Source organism: Gallus gallus, chromosome 23 (assembly GCF_016699485.2).
Source record: "Gallus gallus isolate bGalGal1 chromosome 23, bGalGal1.mat.broiler.GRCg7b, whole genome shotgun sequence".
In the NCBI taxonomy this organism is placed as follows: Eukaryota; Metazoa; Chordata; class Aves; order Galliformes; family Phasianidae; genus Gallus; species Gallus gallus.
Window position 1 is genome coordinate 729,555 of NC_052554.1, and position 26,959 is coordinate 756,513.

A 26,959-nucleotide genomic window follows, 5' to 3' on the forward strand; every position below is an offset into this window, starting at 1 on the left:
TTAATTTATATGGCTTTGCTATTTAATATTTAAACAGGATGAAACTTGCCGAAAAGGCAGTTTGCTTGGAAAGCAGGGAGAGGGGGAGGAAAGGAGAAGAGTGCATGGTTGTGTAGGGAGCACCAGAGCCTTAAGTTCAAGGAAAGGTGGTTCTACCTCTATAAATTCTGCTGACAACTGAAAATCATCTTGGGATACAGACTGAGAGTCCCTGACTGCCAAGGATGACAGTGCACTCCCTGAGAGCAGGACCATCCTGTTTCCAAGGGTCCCTGCATTCTGGATGATGCTGGCTCCTACGTGCACTAATTACTGCCAGCTTTGCCCACCTTTAGAACTGCAGGTTTCTGGCCAACTGCAGGCAAGACATTTCTTGCAGCAGAGTAATCCGTAGTAGCTGGTAGTAGTAGCTGGTAGTAATGCAACTTACAACCTCATGCAAAGCTTCTGCCCAGAGTTTTGCAGATCATCAGAACATTGAACTGGTAAGGTTGGAAAGACCACCAAGATAATCCAGTCCAGCCATCAGCCCACAAACACCATACCACTAAATCATGCCACTCAGTGCTTTTCTTGACAACCTCCGTATGTCACAGATGCAGCTGAGCAGAGGCTCATGGAGCTGTACATCTCAGCTCCCTTTCCCTTCCATCTGGCTTCTGCAGGTGGGCTTACAGAGATGCACACTGCAGGGTCCACATATTTACCTCATGGCAGGAAACAAGCAGCTCACTTTCTGCATTTTAAAGATATGTCCTTGTGATTCTGCAGTTTGATCCCCTCTTTCTACTCTTTCTCTACCACAGTCTGCACCTAAAAGTGCTGAAGTGATGAAGATTTAAGGGGGATTTAATCACCAATGAGCACCCTGAGCCTTGAGATGGACCTTCTCCATCACCTCTTCTGGAGGTCATGCTCACACCAAGCAATGTTCCCAACATCTTCCATCTCCCAGTGAGATTTTGATATCATCTTTTTTTTCTGCAACCCATTGTTATTCCAGAGGAAATCTCTGCATTCATTCCTCTTACAGAGGACACAACTGCCCTGACAAGGTGCCCACAAGGTGCCCACCTGTGGGATCAGAAGGGGAAGGTTTTGGTGGCTGAGCAGCTCTGTGCCCAGCCAAGCACACAAACCATGGGCGGTCTTCATTCTAATCAGATTTACTTCTTGTACTTCATGCTAATTAGAAATTATTTTGGTGGCATGCTCTACATTACATTCATAAGTTAAACATTTCAAAACCCCAAAACATTTAGCTCAATGCTGTCTTAGAATTATACTGTTTATGAAACAAAGGCAAAGCCATTCCATTACAGCCTTTGTTCCCCTCAGTGTCATTAGGCTTCATTTACTGCAGTGTGTTATCATGCACCATGAGAATGCCCTGAGTGTGACAAAAAGAACAGTCTTCTGCTACTCCAGAGATCATAGAATCATAGAAAGGCCTGTGTTGAAAAGGACCACAATGATCATCTCGTTCCAACCCCCTGCTGTGTACAGGATTGCCAACCAGCAGCCCAGGCTGCCCAAAGCCACATCCAGCCTGGCCTTGAATGCCTGCAGGGATGGGGCATCCACAGCCTCCTTGGGCAACCTGTTCAGTGCGTCACCACCCTCTGGGTGAAAACGATGAGTGGAGACTTCAGAAACCTTCCCCTTACAACAAAGATGGAAACCCATTCTCATCATGTTTAACCTGCAACAAAACAGTTCCTTTTGAGGAAAAAAGAGTTGGGCCACTTAATCCATTTAAATTCTCTCCGTAGGAAATTTGATTAAGCCAGAGTAATGGTGTGCATGCTCAGAATTGATGAGCTGTGATATCCTATCTGGACACCTCCTTTCAGGTGGCACTGAGGGCTCATTCTGTTGTTCTGCAGGTATCATAACATAATTATATATAAATATGTATTTTATATATACATATATATATATATAAATTACATTTGATAATTATATATAAATAATTCTGCACGTAAAATAATGTGTGAAATGTGGCCAGTCGTTCCACAACCCAGTTTTCCTTGTAATGTTTGCTAGGTTCATTCATACCCAATACTGCCATATGAGAAACAAAGGCAGCAAGTCCTAAACTGATGCATGTTCATATGAATTTTATGTCACGAATCTAAGGAGACAACTTTGTTCTTTCATCTTCAGATGGTGCACCAACCCTATTACTCTTTGGGGCCAAAGAATCAATGAGCTCAATGGAGCAGACATCCCATTTATTTTTATGGGATCAAACACAGCAAAAATCACCGTGTCAGGTAGTAAAATTTCACATTTGACCAAAATATTTTCTATTGGGTTCCAGCACCTTGTATCCTAAAGTGCAGATAAGGTCCAAATTGTCAGAGAAAGGGCAGAAATGTTCATAATATGCTTAGCTAGTTGTTCAGTGTGCAAAAGCAAATTCATTCCTCTTCCCTTGCAAGGGTTCTTATGTCCTGGAGCATGAGGTTTCATTACCCTTATCATTATCTTAGTTTGCACAATATCAAAGGTTATTAATGGTCATAAAATTACCTATTGCAGTTTCATCTGTAACCATTGTATTTCTCTTTATGGTGAGCTTGTTCCACGCTATGATTACCTGAAGCACTTGCAGAACAATGCCTTGATCCTTCCAGTTGCACTAGCAGTCATTTTATTCACATTATCAGTGTGCACAATATAATATAAGCAATAATCTTTGCCTATTATTCTGACAACACCAAATCTCATTAAGGTCAATGGTTCAAGAACTCATTTGGCTTTCAGTGGAACACAGGCTCATTAAAATAGTTCACTAATGCCACTCGAGGGGGACCCAAATCTCAGGAAATAGGAACAGAGACATTCCTATTGTCCTTCACTCCCTCCCCACCTTGGTAATGTCTGGAGCACTTGCTGACCTAAATGTGTCTGTATGTAGGGTGAAGAGAGACCTCATGGCCATACATCAGTTACCTGTTCAGACCCAATATACACAGATAATCAAACCTGTCATTCACCAGCCTCTAGAGGACAATGAAGAGGTGAATCATAGCCAGCACAGATTTGTCAGGAGCAAACCAATCTCCTGTTTTGACAGGGCCGTAGGCTTTGAGGATAAAGGAGAAGGATGGGCCCTGGTGGAGTGCTGGCTGTAAAAGCAAGGTGTAAAGGCATGACTGGCTATTTAGAGAGCCCAAAACGCCTGAGAAAACAGCTATTCAGAGAAAATAAACAATTCTCTGGGCTGTCTGAGGTTGCGCAGAGACCCAACTTGGGCCTGGTTCTGTTTGATAAGTTCATTGCTGATTCTATGAACTGGAGAATATTCAGGTCAGGTCTGAAGTAGGCATGAATGCTGGTGGACATGATTAGCTAAAGACAGTGCAGAATAATTGAAATACCATACTAGCAATATATCCAAATAATTGAAATATTAGCTCAGTCTCTGTTCTGTTGGAAAGAACCTGAGAGAGATAGTGGATTGCAAGGAGTCAGCATCAGCGGAAGAAAATGTCTGGGGATGTTAATTGACGGTTGGACTAGATGATCTTGTAGGTCCTTTACAACCTTGTGATTCTATGATTCTATGATATAAGTACAGGAGGGTTGGAGGAAGGTGTGTGAGGAACCTTGTCCTTCTGATTAGCCCAGAAAGGTCCTAAGCTGGGAGTTCAGGAACAGACACAGTAGAGGGAGACCTGGTGAAAAGAGATAGAGTTGCCTAATCTAAGGACAAACTGGCAAACAGGACCATGATAACCATGCCCAATTATATGAAAAGGAAGTGTGTTAAAAGAAAAGGAATGAACCATTCCCTGTGAACTTTGGGGACAAAACAACAAATAATGTGTTCACCTTCAGGAAGGCTGGCATTGTAAGAGCCTTTCTCACAGTAATAATGGCATAGCATTGGAGTACGTTGTGAGCTGACTGTAAAATCTCAGAGTGTAGGGTTGTATTTTTTTAGGAATGGGTTGTACAAATATCTCCTAAGAAGGGTTCCTACAGAGCAGATCCTGTATTGCGTCTGTGACCTGATGAAACGTCTTCAGTCCTGTCACTGTGAGTCTGTATTCATATAGAAAATGTCATTCTTAATATTAAAAACCCATGTAAGACAGCTGGTGTTATACACCTATATATACAGAGCTGTAAATATACAACTGAATATTAGTCTTTATATTCAACAATCTTGGAGAAGCCTGTATTTAATGAATTAAAAAATGCTGATGTAGCTTATTGGAAATGAAAACATCAGTTTTCAAATTCCCCTTTATTCGTAGGCATAAATATCACTGAAATCAGTGACAAAGGATTTTATTTAAAGCAAATAAAAGCACTGCTTTATTTTCCAATAGAAAATGGATCGGTCTGAAATGCAGAGTCACTCTAATTCCCAGCAATTAACTCTGAATGGCCTCCAGAGAGTTTTCTGCTGTAAAGAAGAGAGTTAAAACATTAACTCTGTGCTCTCTCTGAATCTTTACACACGACTTATTACTATCATTAGTAGATCCTTATCTTTGCAAGGATACCGGTGAAATACGAGAGCATCAGTTCCATAGAGGGAAGGGAGCAAAAGCTTCCCCACACCTCCAAGGGGGCTGGAAATCCATCCCCACCTTCCCAGATCTCACCCTTGATCTTACAAGCAAAGAAAGCAAAGCCCACAGAAGGCTGAAAAGTTATGGGGTGAAACATGGTGTTTCTCCTGCTCCTCTCCCTGCCCAGAGGCAGAAACGACTTCTTGTTTCCTTGAGATTCTGTCCAATATTTTAGTTTCAAGTGTCTCCCATTAGTTAAAAGTGCACTATTTCATAGATCTTCACGGGTATGGAAAAGGGCAGATGGGTTAAACATCAGACTCTGTGGGCAACATTCAGACATGGTTCTGAAGGTGTGAGCTGGACACTGGAGCAATGGAAATAATGGGATGCAGAACCTCACAGCAATTTGTGCTTTCTAGATCCCTCCTTCCATGCATTTCCATCCCATCCTACTGCCAGCCCAATTTCTTCTGGTTTCTTTTCTCCCACACTCCCAAAAGCCACACCATATGCTCTGTTTGTTTGTGGCTACCTCTGCCCATCTATATGCTCAGTGGCTTTATATTTATATGGATGCAATGAAGTAAGAAAGATCTGGAAAGTTTTTGCTGAGGTTATTTTCCAGCTGACTTTCATGCCTTTCGCAGAGACCCTTAGATGAATGTGGTTGGGAAGGAGAAAGAAGCAAGTGCCATGCACTGTTTCAAAAATATTGTAGAATCATAGGATCATTAAGGCTAGCAGAGACCTCTGAGTTCATCGAGTCCAACCACCAACCCATCCCAGCCATGCTCACTAACCATGTTCCTCAGTGTGACATCTACTCTTTTCCTGAGCACCTCCAGGGATGGTGGCCATGACTTCCCTGGGCAGCCTGTGCCAATGCATTGCCACTCTTTCTGAGAATAATTTTTTCCTAATACCCAAACATGTTCACGCTGCAATCAAGGCTGTTGGGTCAGGGCTGAATTTGCCTTTGTGGTATTGCAGCAGGAGCCTGGGTTTAGCTTGATGTCTTGCACATCTGCTCACAGCTGGGGATGTTTCTCTTCTGTGCTTCACTGAGCATCGGCCAAATATCAGTACCCAGAAGGTGGGAAACTGAGGCACATAACTGCCTCATGCTGAGGAAATCCCAAGCATCCAGAGTGCCATTCCCAGCCTGGCAGGAAATCACTGCCTTAAAACCAGGAGTTTGTTCTTCACCATGAGAATTCAGTGCCAGCAAGCAAAGCAGTGGAGAGCCACAGAAATGGAAGCTGCAGTTTTTCTTCTCTTCTACCAACTGCTGCTTTTTATTCCTGCATGTACTGGATTTCCCAACCCATTTTCTAACGATGATACAGTAAAAAAGCTCACTGAAGACTTGAGAGCAGCATGGCAACAGCAGAGCTCTCCAGCACCACTTCATCCTGCCCTGTCCATCCCAACCCACCTGGAGCACTGGAGAGCTTGAGCTTTGCTGTAGAGCTTTGCCCTGGTAAGGATCTTCACTTTGTCCTTCCCATGGCTTTGACAACACAAAAATCACTCCCTGACTGTTCCAGAATGAAAGGACACAGACAAAATACATCCAATGCTTCAAAACTTCAGAGGATCCCTTCCTGCCTTGCTTTCTCTCAGCTCTGTTTCTGAGGTTGCAGCCTTCATGGGGAAGGTGAGTTGCCCTGGCAACATCTCAGTGCTTTGCCTGGACATAAATTACCTGTCAGTCTCTGAGAAAATGATGAAATGGGGGAATCTGGAGGGTTTTTCCTTCTAAACCAGGATTTTTCTTCCATTTTTCCCCAGCTAACTTAACCAACGGTGCTAAAACTCTGTAGTAAATGAGAGAAAATGGAAAAGAAGGTGGAATCACCCATTTGTGAGAATTTGGTTTTCTGCCTGCCCTGGAGGAAGGACAGCTCGGCTACTCCCAGGTTGGGAGTAAAGGAAGGGGAGCCAATGGGGGATGCTCACTTCTCTCTTAACTTCCTTCACCCCAAAAGGTGTATGTGAAAACACATATTACATATAAAAATCACCTCCAGTTCTTCACAGCCTCATCCAGTGTTTTCTCCTTGCAGGAGACCCTGAGAATATGGGGTCCCTTGAATGGAGCAAGGACTTGACCAGCCTCAGCCTCAGCACAACACTGCCAGTCAGACAAATCCCAGTTCAACTGGGACTCAAAGAACCCCAAGGAATGGTGCATCCAAGAGCCATCAGCATGCACAGGGAGTAAACAACCACAGCCTAATTCTGTGCTGAGCATTGCAGCTGCTGCTGGGGTTGGGATGTCAGGAGCATTTCCACGGTGTCCCACAGTGTGCAAGGAGATTTCAGTCCTAAACACGGTGACTTTCATGGACTTTAAATCCGAAAGTTTATTCTCCTCTCCTCTCCTCTCCTCTCCTCTCCTCTCCTCTCCTCTCCTCTCCTCTCCTCTCCTCTCCTCTCCTCTCCTCTCCTCTCCTCTCCTCTCCTCTCCTCTCCTCTCCTCTCCTCTCCTCTCCTCTCCTCTCCTCTCCTCTCCTCTCCTCTCCTCTCCTCTCCTCTCCTCTCCTCTCCTCCCTTCTTCCTTCCCCTCCCCTCCCCTCCCTTGCTCAGTGCTTCAGGGCTTTCTGCAATCGAGGGCATTCTTTCAGTGACAAGCAACACGGGTGTTTCTTTAATCTCAGCTAATTAACTCCTAATGAGCACAGCACAACATGTGGTTTTGCACGTGAGTCATTGGATCAGGGCAGGGTTCCCTTGGCCTGCATCTCCACGGGAAGACTGTCCCCTCCCTTCAACAGGAGCTTATCCCACACTCCAATGGCCAATTCAAGTCACGTTCTGCCTTCCTTCGAGGAGAACAAGCCAGCAGCACGAGGGCTGCAGCTTAATGAGGAGGATGAGGGACAAGGGTCCCCATCTGCCTGTTGTGTTGGATGTGCGGCTGCATTTTCTGTCCTCTTTGGAAGCAGTTGGTGGCAGCCCCAGTGCAGCTCAGCCTCCAGCCCATGGGGGTGGCTGCTTTGTTGCCATCTGCCTGCTTATAGGGGAAAATATGTGCTTATGAGAAAAAGGAAGCAGAAGTGATGCCGTTACCCAAATGGGAACACAAAGGCCAGGCGGAAGAGGTAGTGTACATTAGAGGGAAGTTTTCAATGAAAGTTTGTTTCTTTTTAAATTATAATTACTTTTACCCTCTGCTTTTTGAAGAAAAGCTTCGGGAGTGTATGTTCTCCTAATTACCATATCTGAGAACACAGAGTCATAGAATCATAGAATCATTCAGATTGGAAAAGACAACTAAGATAATCCAGTTCAACCGTCAGCACATCCCCATCATAAACATGTGTGAAAGGAAAGCAGAACATCCCCACCCCTCCATCCCCGCACTCCTTCCTTCCCCAGCTCCCTTCTATCCATGTCAGGAAAGGACAACCAGGCAGAGGGGAGGGAGCAAACCCTGACCAAAGTGTGGCTGTATGTCATCACCTGATGGCCTTTTGGGGGTCAGTTGCATTTTTCCATAGGAAAAGTGAATAAGGAGGCATTTTTTTGGTGGAAGAGAATAATTTCAGATCTTCCTGTAAAAATCAACTTGAATCCATCAGCCAGCTCCTACTACAGGACCTTGGATTATCTTTCCTGTGTTCCAGATTCCCAAAAGTGCAGTTAGATCCATTTGAGAGACAAGGAAATGGAGGCATGGAGAGGCAGAGAGAGCTGAAAAGTCACACAATATGTGCTGGGCATGGAGAGCCAAGCAGAGATCCACCTGTCCTGCAGACGAGTGGTCATCATCAAGCTGTTGCATGATGCAAACCATCACCAAGAATTCTGTCATCCCATCCCTAAGCAGAAGCAGCCCCAAACACCTCATGGAAGCACCTCCCCATCCCTGATACCATCCCTCTGCACATGCACGAGGGTCCATCCGAGGGGTTGGGTATAAGAATAATGGCTCACACTTAGCAGCCAGCTGGGATATTTATAGAAAACCATTAAAAAAATCCAATCTTCTTACGTCTTCCCTTGCATGCTGTTCATTACATTTCATTTACTCTTGAAAGCCGAGGACTCCGCGCTGCAGGGACCAGACCGCGTTCGTTTTGTTTTCATCTGCATCTGCTAACTGGGTTAAAATCTAAAGTAGGACTAATCGGGCTAAAAATAACACCGCTCCCTCCCCAGGATCAGGTCACCAGCACTGCTCACGTCACTATGGCTCTGAGCGTGCTCCTGACACCCCACAAATGGCAAGCTTTTAAAGGTAATTTGGAGAAATTGTGAGCTTCCCCTGAGCTCTGCCTCCTCCATGCTCCCAGTTGTGTTGGTGCTCTGCATCCATTGGGTGCGGTGCTCTTCTGACCAGCACTAACCCTTGCAATGAGCTCAGTGTTAGGAAAACTCAGAATAGAGGTTCAGATGAAAAAAATAAATCAAGAAATGCATCTGTGATCTTTTTCTTCCAAACCTCTCCCCCAAGTGCCTCAATACCTTTCATCCATTTCATTCATTTTTTTGGAGAGGTGCAGAGTCATTCCACACAACCAGAGTCATTCCACTGCACCACCTGACCCAGAAATATCAGTTTTTCCATCAAAGTCCCAATAATTCTGCACTTTTCAGGAGACACCATCCAGAGGAGAGGATATCGGTCCTCCCAACACTGGGTACAGCCAGACACGTGGGTCCTGAGGCAGCTGCTCTGTTTGTGTGAGTCCCCTCCATAACTACAAACCATCACAGTCCCCACATCTCTCCTTTTCTCCTTATCTTTTATCATACTCCTAGACAGAGCCTTCTGCCAGTGACTTCAAGCTCTTCCATACTTAGGAGCCTCTTGTGTCCTTGGATACAGCTTTAGGAACAGAGCCAAATTGCACCCCAGGCCACAGTTCATTCTGTTTTTTTAAGAAAACAGGAGCATAATTGATCTCCATACAAACTCTCCAGAAAAATCAGCACTGTGTGCGCCTTATCTCAGCCCCACTTACAGCATCTTCGCGTAATAGGGGCTATTTATGTCCCTGCCTCTTCTAAAATGAAACACATTCTTTAAGCCGTTTGCAAGCGAGATCATCTCTGTTTATTGAGCAAATGTATAAATAATGATAATGCAGCTAGAAACATGCTCTGTAACTAGGTCTCTGGCAGCACAGGGAGTTGCATCAGTCTGTGCAGATGTTCAGCCTCCTTGGACAGGCACATGGTGCCTCTTCATTGCAGCCCCAAATCCATCTGCAAACAGAGATACAGAGATGAGGTTTTTATATTCCTGCCCTGGTTCAGCCTCTCAAGACATTGATTCTCCATAAACACTAATGAAGCTCATTCATTTCTCCTTATCTCCAACAACAGATCATTGTGGGGTTCTCCATTAGAACTGGGCACTCCTAGTCATTCTGATGTCACTTTGATTGCATCTTGCATTGCCCAGTGCTTGGCTTCTGTAATATTTTTGCCAATAAATGGAAATCCCGACTTGCCAGTCTGCCCTGGCATGCCCAGAGTGCTGCATACCTTTGCAGCCCTCTCATTTATCTCAGTGCTGTTACCAACTGGGCACAAGTTGGATGCTGGAAGTGGAACTTCAGGTTTTGGGAGACTTTAGAGTTAAACAGGACATCATCTTTATGTATGTTCTAACCAAGGAGGTGGAAAAAGGTTTGAATTAAATCTAGTTATTGCAACAGTGACCGAGAGACTGAGTTTTGCAGTGACACCAGTCACTGTGATCTGCAGATGGTCAGCTGTGGGTCTCATATGTAGGCCTATGAGTTCCTGCATTTACTAATTATTATCTGTATGAATAAATCCAGACGGGTTTGAAGTACTTTCCATCCTCATGGTTTGAGTTCTGTACCAGGTCCTCATGGTGCTGCAACACTCAATATTACTACAACTACCACGGTTGGCATTAGGCAACAAGACAAAGATTTCTCATTCATACAGGGCCAACAGCTTGGTGTAAAGGTCACTGCGGTTTAGTGACAGACCCCCATTGGTTCAGCTAATCCTGGATTTGGACACCAGGAGTGGATCTCACAGAAGATGTGCTGGAAAGGCAGTACTATCAAAGGGCTCCTTGGAGAGGCAGCAGCAGAGGTGCAATCTCTGTTACAAATTTTACAGCATAGGTAATTGTAAATGGGTTATGAGTACATGGAATCATCAAGGTTGGAAAAGATCACTAAGATAGGACAAGGGGGAATGGTTTTAAACTGAGACAGGGGAGGTTTAGGTTGGCTGTTAGGAGGACGTTTTTCACCCAGAGGGTGGTGACGCACTGAACAGGTTGCCCAAGGAGGCTGTGGATGCCCCATCCCTGCAGGCATTCAAGGCCAGGCTGGATGTGGCTCTGGGCAGCCTGGTCTGGTGGTTGGTGACCCTGCACATAGCAGGGGGGGTTAAAACTCGATGGTCATTGTGGTCCTTTTAAACCCAGTCCGTTCTGTGGTTCTATGATTCTGTGATATGATCATCTAGTCCAACAGTCAATTTACACTGTCAAATGGGACCAATGATCAGGCATGGGTCTGTGCCCTTGAGTGTGGCTCTCTATGCTTCTAACCTGCTGACATGACCACAGCAGCACACACTTCAGTTGAGACATCTCTAGTCTGATGAATAAGGCTCCTGGCTTGAGCTACTCTCAAACTGTGCCCAAGCATCAAGTGGGACACCACTTGGTGACACCAGCCAGTGCCATGTCAGGGAGTTACTCATGGACAAATCGCACTTAGGAAAGGCCCTGGCCCTGCTGGTGTACACGAATCTTGGAAAGTCAAGTGGAATCAAGACAACCAGCCCCTACCACCTCCCCTCCCTGGAGTGATTTACAAACTATTTGCAGCCACTGTGGGTGCACCCACACCTTCCAGCAAATTTAATACAGCAGACTGTCTTCAAGAGCTGGGAACATGCCAGCACAGTGGGCAGAAAGAAAGCAGGTAAAGAACAATAGGAATTCATTAAGCAGCACAGCATGCTGCTGCGCCTGAGCGCCTGGCTGTGATTTCACTCCGTTCCTCAGGTTTGCAGAGCTATTAGGAGATAATTTGGCCATGTGGTAGCAGAAACGACTTGCTCAGCTTTGAAGCTGTTGATTTGTTTTGGAGTATTTTTCTTTTTCTTTTTTTTTTCCTCCCAGCCTATTCTGATTTTTCTTTCAAACCCTTCGGAGAGATCTGTATTGATTTGTTAAGTTTGTTGACTTGGTTTATCCTCTGCCATGGTGTGATGCCATAAAGCCACTAACAGCACGGATTGGGGGATAACTCCCTGGGGTGATCCAAGTGAACGGGAAGAACTTCAGGTGGTTGCAGCCCAACCTGAAAGGGGTTTGATCCTTAGGAAATGCTGTTTGCCCTGAACCTGAGATACCCAGAATTTTTCATTTCTTTTGACTTTTTAATATTAAGAATGGGTTATTGAGGTTTTCTAGTTTCATCATGAGATTGTCCATTTTTAAAGTGCTCATCTAAGAATGCCCTGGGATGTGTCACCAGCAGTCAGCCTGCGCGTGGGGCTGGCAAACATCTGCCACTGCTGCTGCTCCGGGACGTATCTTTTTTAGTTTTGCTCTTTAAAAAAGACACATTAATTTTACAAGGAGATGTGTGACTATCCACTCCTGGAACATAAAATGTGCAGACGTGAAGCATCTGCTCATTGCTCGCTGCCCTGTTTACTCTTCCAAATCACTCACACCTAGCAAACCTTTCCAGAAGGCCAAGGCTGGGCGAGCACACCCCACAAATCCCCAGGCTTCCAAGCACTAAGCCCTGCTGCTTGCTGTTGGCAGCTGATGCTCTCAGAGCTTGGAGCATCCCACATCCCTGTAGCCACCCCTATGAGCTGCGCAGCGATGGTGCAGCCTCTTGACTTACTCTCGTGGTAGAGTTTCTCCTTGTCATCCTGACCCCATTCAGTCCTTGTGCTTAATGAATTCCTGGCACTTTATTAACAGGAGATACCCAAGTGTGATAAAGGCCCTTTTACAATGTTGGATGGGTTGCAAAGAAAAGCAGAATTGAATGCTGTCATCAAAGAGATGCTTAGCTACAGATTATAAGAAATCTTTACATTGCATCAAAGAGGTCTGAAAGCACAGAAATGGGGCTTGGCGGATTGGGGCTCATGTCCTTAATTTGTCATGGGCAACCTGTATGTCTTTGCTGAGCAGGCAAATAGTTTAATCCTGTGAAGTGGTAGACCCTTTTCTATCGATGCAGAAAGCATCAGCAGCATCAGAGCAAACCAACGGATGGAGGGATTCATCTGGGAACAAATCTCCATTCCCAAGTTCTCTATGCCAACATCCCAAACACCAGAATTACACCTTGATACGGGCAGGTAGGAAGTCAAACCCCACCAACACCTGGCTCATAGGAGTCACCAATGGCTGCAGAGATGAGGCCCACCAAAAAGGGTCTGGAGAACCAGGGGAGGTTCAGGTTGGATCTTAGGAAAAATTTCTTCTCAGAAAGAGTGGTGATGCACTGGAACAGACTGCCCGGGGGGTGGTGGAATCCCCACCCCTGGAGGTGTTCCAGAGCTGTGGAGGTGTAGCACTGAGGTTATTAGGCATAATGAGGGTGGGCTGATGGTTGGACTTGGAGATCTTAGAAGTGTTGATTCTGTGGTGTGTCACCCACCTCTGTGCTAAGCAGAATGAGTGAGCTCGGGGGGCTGAGCTCCCCCAGGCACTTCTCATTTCAGTTGCGTGAAATGTATTCAGTTATTTTCTTTCTGCTTTCTGCTTTTGCTGCACTAGTGAACTGTAGCAGGCAGTGCCCACTTCAGCATTATCCTTGCCACATCCACCTGTATTATCTTCTATGTGATGGGTGTTTCTGCTCTGACTCTCATCTGTGCTGTCTTTTTCATTCCAGTCATTTTTTGCTGAGTTGCCTTTTCCAGGCTGCATTTGCCAAGGGGGGATTTTCCTCCTTTGCATTTCTAAGGGCGTTTTCATCCAGGGATCCCAGCAAAGCCATTCTCCACAGTGAAGCAGAGAAGGTGACAGAACGATTCCCTCACACACACAGCTGAAGCACAGAGGAGCTGAAAGGATGTAGTGGAAGTCAGGACATGCAACAGCAGTATGGATGTGCAGAGTGCAATGAAGCTGCCCTCAAATTGCCCCAGAGCTGTGCTGCACCATCAGCCCACTCCAGGGCAGAGAGGGAACGTTCAACCTCACTGCAAGGTTGAACTCAGATTTCCATCTTGAGCGATGCACTGGTGACACAGGAGCTGAAATGGCACATATTTTCCCCAAATATAAGGTCCCAAAGGATTGAGTCATGCCATGGTTTTGCTACTGAAAAGGAGGAGATGGGGGAACCTGCAGGAGCAAAGGCCTATATTGTGGTGCCGCTGTCTCTCCTCCCACCCACCAGCTGCCATCCCACCTACCGAACAATTCCTACAACACAGGAATGGCTTCTTTCTTTCTATTTCCCTCACTGCTTTTTGAGTTGTCCTGTGTGGAGCCAGGAGTCGGACCTGATGATCCATATGGGTCCCTTCCAACTCAAGATATTCTGTTTCCATGATTCTATGATTCCACAAATCTTTGACTCTGTGATTTTCTGATTCCATTATTTCATGATTCTACATTTCCATGACACTATGACTCCATAATTCTATGATACTGTAATTCTATGATTCCACGATTCTATGACTCCATGATTCCGTAATTATACAATGCTATGATTCCATGGCTCTGTGATTCTATGATTCTGAGATTCCATGATTCTGAGATTCCATGATTCTGAGATTCCATGATTTCATGATTATGATTATCATGATTATATGATGCTATGATTCCACGGCTCTGTGATTCTATGATTCTACATTTTTCCAGCACGTTGCTCTTGTAAGATAGAGCAACAAGCAAAGGCAAAGTCATATCTGATGTTCAGCCCTTCTTAGAAGAGCAGTCAAAAAGAAAGGTTTATTGCTATAGAAGGAGAGCAAATAGAAGGGGATGGAAAGGAAGCTGAAATATCTTTTCTTTTACTTCATTCCTAATGAGAAAGAGAAAACATCTTCATAATTAATACAAAGAAGGGAGAGAAGCACTGCCCAGCAGAAGTGACCCTGCCACGATGGGCTGTCAGAGGAGGCAAAAATAATGCCTGTGCTTGAAAGACCCAGAGCCTGGAAGCACAGCCACTCCATTTCCATATCCCCAAAGACCCTCAAACAAATCATTAAGCAGTTTCTAAGCACCGTGAGGATAATAAAGTGATAAAAAAACAGCCAGTGTGAATTTGTTAGGAGCAAATCCTGTCAAACCAATCTAATTGCATTCTCTGACAGAGTAACTGGCCTTGTGAATAAGGCGAGGGGGCTGCAGATGTGATAAATCTTGACTTCAGCAACACTTCTGACATGGTCTCTCCTGACATCCTGAAGAAATACAGTGTAGGGGAAGCTCCCATGAGGCAGATGTATAATTGGTGGGAAAACTGTACTCAGAGAGCATTTATTCACATTTAATTGCCAAAATAGGGGAGATTTGTCATCTGAGGTCCCATAGGAAACAGTTCTGAGTCCAAACACTTCCACTGAAAGCCACAATGATGGCACGGAGAGTACCTTTTAAATATTAAATGTGACCTGGAGAGAAGAGTTACAACCCACGCTCAGGACAGCTGCAGTGAGCACAGTGCTGCAGGGGACAAACAGCCCCATTCTGCCCCACATTTTGGGGGCATTTTCCCAGCCCAGAGCTCATCACTTTGTCATCACTCAGGTTTATAGCTGGCCTCTGTGTTTAACCCACGCTGAAGCTTTTGGACATAACAAACATGTTAAAAATGCAAATTGTGGCAGATCTTAGGGAAGCTGAATGCAATCTCCCCATGTCTTTGTTTAAAATCAAATCCAGCTTCATTTAATGTCCTCCTTGGGCTGAGGCATGGCAATAATTTTCACTTGTATAAATACACTCACAATATGTGCATACATATTTATGCTATTCCAAAAAGAAATAAAAAGTAATCAATAAAGCATATTATTTCTGCAACTACAGCAATAACACAAGCATCAACAGCAGATACAGAACATCTCTCTGGGGTTTCGCTGGAGCATTTAGCACTGTATGGTATTGAGTAGGGCAGAGAGAGCATCCTGCCCAAAATACCAGCCCAGAGAAAAGGATCTGTACCGTCTTTATAAATGATGGCATCCCTGTGATGTTGCTTTCAGTATGCCGGGGAGCACGGCATGGATTCAGATCACAGCTGGTCCCCAGGTCTGAGCTGAGCCTGAAACCTGCCCAGGGACCCATGGAGGGGAGTGGATGATGTAGGAGAGGACAAATGTATTTCAACAGAAGCAGATTAGCCAGCTCCCCCCTGGTGTTGCTCAGTAAAGAATTGCAAGCCCCACACAGCTGATGTGCTGCCCAGGAAGGAGCAGCGGGGTCCGGTCCACATGGATGTGCTGCAGTGATGCTCTGGGTCTGATCCCTGGCAGATGGCAAAGGGCACCGACTGCTGGCTCTCCTCTACAGAAGTAGCTGATGTGCACATGCTTCCTGTGCATTCAAATCCAAATTTCCAGGGAGGAGAGGAACAGGCTGGGTCACGCTGTCAGAGCAAAGATCAGCTTTTAAATCCATCAGGATCTTCTCTGCTCTCCTCCTCCTCCTCTCTCTTCCTCCCCCTCTATGCACTCTTTTTTTCCTCATAATTCACCTATCTCTGTTGGCACAGAGCTGGGAGCAGGATGGGTTTCCTTGTCCTGAAGGAGCTCTTTGCCCAGGCTGGTTGTAGCCAGCATGATGCATTTTGGGTGCACCATTGCACCACACTCCCAGTTCCATGGGGGTGATGCTACAGCCTTCCTTTCATTCTTCCCTTCCATCAATTACTCGATTTAATGCACGGCTGCTTTGCAGATAAATGTGCTTTCTGCTACATGCCTCAGCACTTTGCACCTAGGCAGGAGGGACAGAGCCCTGCCCAGCCTAAGGCCTGGGGAGAAAAGACCTTTTTCTCCTGCTGATCTCCATCTCCATTAGGAACCCCAGCTTGTGCCATAATTGAGTTACAGCTTAATGCACTGAAGGCAGGATGCTGGACTCCAGTGCAAGTGGAATGTATCGTCCTGCATTAAGCATTTCTCTTCAGACAGATAACTGGAGAAGATGTGTTTCCATTATTTGTGCGTGCCCTCATACAGAGATGGCAGAAGGCCTAGGAGAGGATTACAATCTTTTTTAATTCAATAAACAAATGTATAATTGTATCTCCTGAGAACCATCCGGCAGAAGGAAGCAGAACTTTGCCTCCCTGCTCCTAAACTTGAGTGCTGGTTAAAAACACACCAAAAAGCCCCTTTTCCTGTCCAGTCTTCAAGGCCAGAAGAGTGCTGGATTAATCCCAGCAGTCCCATCACTTCAGGCTCCTCAATTTTGACCTGAATGCCTTTTATTTAAGGGCAGAGCAGAATGTCCCATTTGAATTTGGTCCCCACCAGCTCTGGGCAGAACACGTTCCCCTGGGTTTATAGCAGAGCAGCCGGTGGTGGCAACAGGGTCTGAATTAAACTTCCCCCAAACCAGGAGAATTTAATTAAGGCTGATGTTTAAATATGCAACACTAGAGACTCTAAATATAGGTTGTGCTTTATGGAGGGAGAAGAGAGATCCTTTATTGAGATAGAAAGCAATGTTTCTAACAGCAGAGCCCCTGGAGCAGCAATACATCCAGCTGCCAGAGGCATCTCCTAATCCAACCGCTTCTTGGTGGGAGAGAATAACACAGCCACCACTATTGTCTTCCGCTATATTCATGAGCATCTGTTCCTTGCCTCTTCAAGAAAAGCCTTGGTTGTCCTCAGGAAGGATTGCAATGCTCATATGGGAAACCGTGTGATATTTCAGTTGACGCCTCAGATCATCAGGAGGACCTCCTATTGGCACTCTCTTGTGATGTCCTTCCCTGCTCCCAAGTGATGTGGCCTTGAGGGATGCTGAGAATTGCCTCCATCTGCCTGCAGCAGCAAGGGCTTCTTGGCATCACAATGCAGGGTGAGAGGCAAAGCTAAGGGAACTGCCGTCTTGGGGTGGGGGCTCCTGTGTTCTCTACTTGTTTCAAAGTTTTCACCAGAATCAAGTAACTCAGTTAGTGAAAATGTTTATCTGAGAGTTTGGGTTGGGGTGATAACTGGCCATCAGATCCATCTTAAAGTGCAGTCTATATACTTGTTGCACTCAGCAAGAATGCAAATAACTCAAAGAAGTTCCTCAGGAACACACCAGTCAAATGTACAGCTCCAGTTATGTATCAGGGACCCAGATGAAGGGAGGGGAGGTGTCTGAGCTCTTTACTTGATTCTCAACCCCATCACAATGGTTGTTCACCAACCGCTGAACTGGGCAATAGCCAAAGGATTATTGTCTCCAGGTCAGTCAACAGGAGCTTTTGGACATGCTGACCTACTCCAAAGGTTTGTGCCTTCAAGCAAGCATCCTGAGAACAGCTGCAGCCTTCCCTGATAGCTCATTTAGGAGCAGTAATTTTCCCAGCAAACAGCACACAGATGTATTTTCCTTGCTGTTATGATCACACTTGTAGGTGATGGCAATAAAACAGCCCTAGTTGTATTTCATCTGGCTGAGAATCAGGAGAAAGCACCTGAACTGAAGCGTTTCTGCCTTCTGCTTCCAGAGGGATGCTCTGGATAAGACAGCAGCTAACTCACCCATCTGGCAGAGCCCTCCCCAATGTGCCCAATGAACAAGGAAACCTCGTGTGCTGGTGAACTGGGAACCATGGCAGTGTGATGGTTTCACAAAGTCATTTCACACAAAATCTGAGCATTTCCTTTGGCAGCAGTGACAGCTGAAAGAATGAAAGATGAAACCATGCAAGCCAGGTCGTGAGCTAATAGTGCAATAACAGCAAGGCATGGTAACAGAAAAGGAAACTCCTTAGCTTGTTTTATTGAAAAACATTCGAAGGACAATGTGATCATCGGTCACTGCCAACACGAGTTCATGAGAGGAAAGTCCCGTTTAACTAACTTAATCTGCTTTTATGACAAGGTCACCCAGCTGGTTGGCCAAAGGAAGACAGTTGATGTTATCTTACTGGATTTCATAAAGCTTTCAATGTTGTTTCTCACAGTATCCTTCTGGAAAAAGCATTCAGCATACCACTAGACAAAAACGTAATGCAGTGGGTGAGCAATTGGCTGATGGGCCCAAAAGGTTATTACAGATGGGGTTACTGGACAATGCTCTCAGGCATCTGGTCTGATTTTGCAATGGTGTTGTGTGAAGCCAGGAGTTGGACTCAGCAATCCTTATGGGCCCCTTTCAGATAGGGGTATTATATGATTCTGTGCTTACAAGATGTTGAGAAGGGTCAAAGCCAACCTTCATGGTACTGGCAACACATTGAAGCAGGCTGAAGGTCTCTGTCCTCACCTTCTGGGCAAGTTGACTTGGTACCCAACTTGGGTTCCAGCTTGGGTTGGAAGTCCAGCTAACATCCGGGGTGGTAAGTGTGGTCAAAAGATGAGCATCTTGGCACCACCAGCCAAGGCAGTGATTACCTAGGAGGGAAACAAGCTTCTTCATGGCAGACAGGCTGAAAAGCAAATGCTCTGCCAACATTGAACTGATGCGGTGTCCCAGAGCCTGATCTGAGAGGAAGAGACATTTCTCCATCACACCTGATATACCCCAAACGAAAAGCAACTGCTACAAAGCAAACAAATAGCATAAAAAACAACTCCTACAAAGTGAAATAAAACTTAAAAATGCCTGGAGACTATCTCTGGAGACACTCTGTGTGCTTCTCACCTGAGAAAAGGTGAGGGAAGTTGTCTCCTTCTTTCCCCTCTCATAAATTATAAGTTTTGCAAAGCAGTGAATTTTGGAAAGAAGCAATTTCCCTGAAGTTTGGAGTGGATCACCGAACAATTTTAGCATTTCCAAAACTGGAAATGGTAAGTGGAGAGAGAACGAAAATTCCCACTACCTCTTCAGTATGTCCAAACTAAGCTTGCTTGCTGTCAGATTTGCAGCTGTACATCTCTTTTTTTTAAAAAGACCAAAACTGAAAATAAATAAATAAAAAAGAAAGTATTCAAGGGGTTAAATATTTCAAGAAAAAAAAGAGAGGGGGGGCTTTAATGGACTCAGAATGGTGTGTTCTGATTTTCTAGGCGTGGATATTTGAGGCTGACACAAAATGCTGCACGAAGCATGGAGCACACAGCCAGGTCCTGGCAGGGCAGGAGGACACACGCTCAGGTGAGGGCTGAGGGCTGTGTTGGATATGGCCCACCCTCCCCAGGGACAGTTCATCTGCACTGCACCCTCCTGACCAAAGCAGTGATAAAGCAGCTGAAGCAGTGACGACTTTCCAAACTGGGGCAGGAAACCCTCCCTGTAATCCTCCAGATCAGCTGCTGCATTCAAGCATTTTAGTAAAGGCTGTCCCCATGCCATCTGCTAGACTGCATCTGAATCTGTGCCTCCAACGTGCTCCTTTGCTGAGGATCCAGGAACTAGAAGGAAGTGGAAACAAAAAGCTGCAACCTTTCACCCTACCCTGAATGATGCTCGACAGCATTTTAAAATAGATTAATCTGTGAAACCAGGCACATTTGGAGCAACATCTCAGGCAGAACAGTCTCCCTCTTTGTTTCTTGAGCCTTTCTCTCTGCTGGCTCACAGTGCAGACAGATCCGTCTGTTTCCTCCTTTCTCTTACTTCATCCATTGGAGAGACTCAGTCCAACACCAGAGATTAATAGAATAGAATGAGAGAGGAGAGGGGTAGAAGGGAGGGGAGGTGACAGGAGAGGAGAGGACTTTATATTATTCTTGCACATAATACATGCTTAATGATATCTATCAACACAGGGTTATCAGCTCCAACAGCCTCGATTGTGCAGTGCAATCTCCTCTCACTGCAAGTTCTCCCTGTGAATCCCAACAGAGACGTGAGCAGTGCACTCAGGCTGAAGGACCTGTTGTGTGGTGGATGCTCTGTCCCTGCAGACGTTCAAGTCCAGGCTGGACCAAGGTTCTGAGCAACCCGGCCGAGCTGTGGATGTCCCTGTTCATTGCAGGAGAGTTGGACTAGATGACCTTTAGAGGTCTCCTCCAACTCTAAGGATTCTACCTATAAGGGTGGGTTTTTTGGGCCAATGCTTAATCTCTGTACAGGACATGTAAGAAATAACATCACTAATACTCAACTCCCCTCCTCTTTCTGAAATCATGTCTACTGGACACTGATGGAGAGGGAATTCCTCCATTGGGGAATGGAGACATAGTTTTATTTGATGTTGCTTGGATTATCTTCAGTTAGACCATGCCAAGAAGACCAGGGGAAGGGCAATTAGTCAACAATGTCCTATGTAATGCAAAAAGCTCTGGATCCCAACGCTCCATCCCTTGCACAGATATTTGATCTTCATGGGAAAAAAAAATGCAAAATGCTGCTATTACTCAAACAGAAGCATCAGGCTTGTGGGCAACTTGGGCACCCCATGGGATGAGCTACTTGTTCTTCTGTAGGATGGGCACACCCCAAGCACAACATGAGCTAGGCTTCTTGCAAGAAGACAACGCAACCCAAAGCCAGATGGCAGGTCTCTCCCAGTATACAACAGGTTTTCCTTAGTCCAGAAGAAGATCCTGTTGCTGAAGGCAACACTTGCAGCTTCTGACGCTCCTGGTGTGAGTGGCTGCAGGACTCCCAACCCAGGACACAGCCCACATTGGTTACCAGACAGGTCACAGAAATTTGGAGACTGCTGCCAAATTCTGGCATTAATTGTAAAGAACAAATCTCAACAGGAGCATCCAAGCAGCACTTCAAGAGCAGCACTGCAGAAGGCTTCTAAAAGCACAGCTGATACCAGGCACCAGGCAGATGTCAGGTCCTGCCCACTCCATCTGCCCTCTCCCAGCCTACCCAAGCTGGTGTTTTAGGTGGGAGAAGCAAACCCTCTTGTGCTGGATGACACCTCAGGGTGTCAAATCCATGGCATGTGGCAACCAGGCACCGAGGAGCAGGGCAGAATCCATCAGCCACTGATCTGTTTTGTCAGAAATGGCAACAAACCTCATCTGTCCTCTCCACCATAGGGGAAAGAAGTCAGAGACTCACAATGCAAGGGAACACTGTTGTAAGTACATCTGCAGAGTGGCTCAAACTGTCCTCCTGCACTTCTAGAGCATGTTTTCCAGGGTCTGTAAAATCAATGGCATGGCCTAGACTCAGTGACATCAATGGGTATCTTCTCCAGCACGAACTGAACAGAGGAATCCCATCTGCTCCTGATGACTGCCATGCTGATATACCACAGAAGTGGGGCTAGGCCTGGGATCTGCAGTTCCAGTTAAAGCTGGGTCCTGAAAGGGAGATGGGAGCAGGAGAAGAAGAGGGTGGTGTGGAAACCTTCCTGTGTCTGCAGCACATCTGCAGCACCATGAGGGACGGACCCAAGAGAGCTGGATGAAGTTGTCCTTCCCTTGGCATCTGCTTGTAACCATTACTGAGACAGTACTGTATGGTCCTTGGGTCTGACCCAGCACAGTCACTGTTACCAAATAATTTCTGCACTTCAAGAAGCACATTTAAGAAGGATGCAGAGGTCAGAACGTATTCAAGGGAAAGCATAATTTGGTTCTGATGTCCTTTTGCCTTTTCCCAAGGTGTTCAACCCATCAGATCCATACAGATCTATACCAGGGGATGGGTAACCCCAACCAACACAAGCCTTACACTGAGTTTATTTCTATTGGTCTCCTGAAGGTTCAGTTTACAAGCCAAAAACAATACTGTGGGATATTTCATCCATCCCACTTGGCCCCAGCTCAACCATCACTAAGAGCAAAATCTCCTCCATGCCATGCTCAGGGTGGTACTCGAGCATTGGCAGTTGTTCTCTCAGCAGCATGAGGCAGAGAGCCCTGAGCTTCTTTAATTTTCTCTGCTGCTCCAGACTGGACAGATTTGTGTCACACCAAAATCCAATTAAGTCAGCCAGCCTCACTAAACCCTCCAAGTTGAACTAATGGATGTCACCGTCTCACTGAGCAATGCATCAGCTTTTGCCATGGAGATCTTCTCCATGGGGATGGAGAGGGATACAGTCCTGTGCTCATGAGAAGCACAGCCAAGGACATGCAGACCCCTTCCTGGGGACCCCAAGATCCCTCAAAGCACACTGTGGTTGTGAGATGAGGAGGATCATCCTCCTCATGAAATCCTTGGATATTTACAGTGAAAAAGAGCTATTATTTTTATTATACTCATAAGCTCCCCTTATGAGATGCAGTCGTTGGAGTCTTGGATACATTTCCCCGAAATACAGGCAATAAAACAATAACTATAAAATTTAACAATAAATCCAATTCTGTGGTGCTACTGGGACCATCCCTCTGAGAGGAGATAATTCATTCACTTCCCCTCTCTTACTCCTAAATTAAAATGAATTAATTCCTCCAAGATCAGCTTGTTTATCACATCTGCAGACTGTCAACGTATGACAAGTTCCTTCGGTCCTATGGGCTCCTCCTACTTAGAAAAACTCAGTCTGTCTTTGAAACAGCCCCATTATGACAGAAAATAATCCTTCTCTCGGGCACACGTGTCCATATCCATCTTCCCAGGTGTGCCCCAATGCCCAGTCCTCCTGCAGGTCCAAGAAAAGGGGTCATGGCATCCACAGGGAACACAGAAAAGAACATCATTTGATTTCCCTCAGTCATTCTGAATCTTCATGAAAATGAAAAATAAAAACAGTTTATATTAATTTAACAGATTCTGGGTAAAATTTCTCCCTCTTGCCATGATCATAACTTCTCAAAGAATAAATAATTCGGTTTTCTTGGGCCATCAGACTTCTCCTCAATGGAGGTCTGCTCCCTGTCCACTGCTGGTAGTGGAACTGCTCCCTGTGAGGATAGAACCATTCCTCTAAAGTGGCGTTTTCCTTTTTTTTTTTCTCTTTTAATCAGTAAGATTAGCAGCAAAAGCCCAGGAGTGGGGGCAGCACCCCCAGAAATGGCATTCCCAGCAGAGCCCCTGGAATGATTGCTGCCTGGGATTCATTAACCCTGTGCTGTGCCCTGTTTAAGAGGCACCAGCATAAAGCTCTCAATCCATGAATAACCACTGCCTCAAGGCATTCAGGAAATACTTCAAGCACCTGCCCTTGTTCAGACTGGCTGCCAAGAAAGTCTTTATTTACAGGTCCCTACTCCCACGTTCCACTGGGAAGATGCCCGTGGGCACATCAGGACTTTGTCTTTGTTTGACTTTTGTTTTCGTGGCCTAAAGATTAAAAATCACCTTTTATCTTCTCTCCCACAATATTCCCCCAGGTTTGTGAGATATAATAGCCCCCAGACCTCTGACTACACAAGATGTTCCTGCTCAGGCTTCCCCCGTCACAATGGAAAGCAGCAAGGACTTTTTGCTTAGACATAAATCTTTATCAAGGGAAGACCATGCCTGACAAATCCAGTGGCTTTCTATGATGGAATGACAACACCGGTGGACAAATGAAGGGCAATTGATGTAATCTGTTAGACTTCTGCAGGATCTTTGACATGGTTCTGCACCACACCCTTATCTCTAACTCTGCAAGATACAGATTTGAAGGCTGGACTATTCTGTGGATAAAGAGTTAGTTGCATGGCTGCAGCCAGAGGGTTGTGGTCAGTGGCTCTTTGTCCAGGTGGAGGCTGGTGAAGAGTGGTGTCCCCCAGGGATCTGTCTTGGAATTGGTGCTCTTCAACATCTTTATCACTGACAGACTGAGGGATTGAGTGTAATTGATATGGCAGAAAGGAAGGGTTGTTCTCCAGAGGGACCTGGACAAGCTCAAAAATTGGGCCAGTGTGAACCTAACAAGGCTCAGCAAAGCCAAGTGCAAGGTGTTGCTCTTGGGTTGGGACAATCCTAGATATGAATCCAGACTGGGAGAAGAACTCCTTGAGAGTAGCCCTGCTCTGAAGGAGAAGGACTTGGGGGTCCTAGTAGCATCTGTTAAACTGCAGCTGTCCAGGCAAGGAAGTGGAATGGTAGAAAAAGGGAGATCCAAGTAGCATCTGGAAACAGCTGGCAGGGGGAGGCAGCTGCTGATGGGGCAGCCCAGCTGGGTCTGGATGACAGTACTTCTGGTCAGAACTGTGGTCCATCTGGCCAGATCTTTTCTCTCAGTCACCCACAACACATTTTGCTCCAGCACCTTATGTGGCTATTTTTGAACTCAAAACCTTGGAGCCCCTTTGACATCCTGTGGAGAGGAGTTTCACATCCTTGCATGAAAAATAACCTTCCCTTGTTCCTTTGAGCTTATTCTGGTAGTTTCATTCAGACTCAGGGAGCAAGCTAGGAACAACAGCCCCTTGTCCACCTTCCTCACAGCCCATCCTCTTCCCCAGCTTCTTCTCAATGCACACTTGAGAGAGAGATGCCAGGAAAGAGGGTCATAAAGGATGCCAGCGTCCCACTCTGAGCAAAATCCTACCCAGGACAATGCATTATTGATCAGAAAAGGGGAGAGGAGGTGATATTCCAGCCACACAGCCTTTTTGTGCCTACAAAGACCACACAGCTGCCAAGGTTTCCATTTCCCCAGCATTCACTCCATCTCTGGCCAAGCATTTCCCTGTGGCAGGTACTGCAGGGTGGGAAAGCAGCAAAAGGTCAAGTGCTGCTTGCTCAAGATCTGTGTTATTCATTTAGCCAGCTGAAAGGTTATTAATCTTTTAACCAAGCTCAGAAATGAATTTGTCATGCTCTTGATCCAAAAGTTCCATATATAACAATGTAAAAGGGTTAGTTTAGATTGGTGGCCATGCACATGCAGATGCATGATGGTTGGAGGGTCCATTCCAGGGTCACTTCAGACAGTTTGGAGCACATCAGAACAGGCATGAAGGGGATGGATTGGGTCTGGGGAGCTTAGAGCATTCCTCCAGCCACCTAATGTGCCCCAACTCTTCCATTCCTTCCCAGCTTTGTCTCCAAGCCCTGGGTGCAAGGAACAGCATTTTCTCTGTGCTTATTGCTATTGAGCCTAGAGGACATTCTGCCCCATGCTTCTTGGATTTGAGTTCTTTGGGCATTAAAAAAAAAAAAAAGAGCAGTATGCTTGTAACTTTTCAGCATAGGTCATTTTAGGTATTTCTGAAACATCAGAGTGATTTGTTGAAGGTTTACAGCATAAGTCCCACTCAAGTTATGTGAGTCATAGATGAGTATATTTGCATATGACCATAATAAAAGGGATTTTAAAAGAAGCTAGACAAAGTGATTGATGGTTGAAACATGCTTTCCTGTGTTATCAAAGGGAGATGTCTTGAGCAAGCCTGACCCTTTCCTCTCAAAGTTTTCTTTTGAGTTGTTGTTCTTCCTCTAAAAACTTCAGAGAAAGCTTGAACAGTGAAGCTTGCTTGGATCAGCTGGCTTGACACCTTGAAAGGGAAGGCACCTCTCCTGCCTGTGGGAGCTCCAGCATCCTCCTGAGCAGCCCCACCTGCACCCCACTCTACAGCACCCACTGTTGCAAGACAAGGAGCTGGCCGTGGTAACTGGCGGTTTTCCTGCACTGCACAGTGGCATATATCCGTAATTAAAGGGATTTTAAACGAAACAAAAGAAAGCTATTGATGGTTGCAATAAACATTACCGTTTATCAAAAGGAGCCATCTCCAGCAGATGAGGTTTGAAGAAAAAAACAAAACAGTCCATGGCTGGATGGATCTCCAGAGAAACTTCTTCCCTGGCACTTCATTATAAATCTGATAAATAAAAGTAATTGTCGCACAATTAGGTTCCCCATCTCCTCCAACTTCTTAATCACATCAAGATTAATTATCGCACTCTTATTGTTTTGCTTTATGGGTTTCAGTTGTTTGTCTGTTCTTTTGGTGCTGCTCTGAGATGAGAAAAGTCTTTGAAGCGGCTTAAATGGGAAGTTCAAGGCAGCGGTTTTGTTAAAGTTGCCTCCTCTTAACTGCCAGATTCATTTTCTCATCGGGGCTAGATGTTCTGAAGTCATTTAATTGCAATTTAATCTTCCTACTTTCTCCTCTAATATATTTCGGTGCAGTTCACTGGGTTATATTTGCCAATTCATTAACAGTCTCTCTGATATTTGACATTTTGCTTTAGGGAAATGCAGGTATGCGATCTTTAATATTTTGAGCAGTTCTTAATGAGATTTAGGGGCTGTGGGCTGGGAAACCTGATTTTTTTTAATTTAAATGTTTACTTTGGGGCAACTTTGGGCATTTTTCTTGAGTTTTCTGATGCCAATAAGTCCAGAGAGGGAACAGAAATCAATGGGAAATAGCTAGCAGCACCATTTGTAAGTGGAGAAGCATGGAGCTGCCTCTTGCCTCCTAAGCGCATAGGGATTAAAAGCCAGGAGAGTTTCCTGCTTCCAAATCCC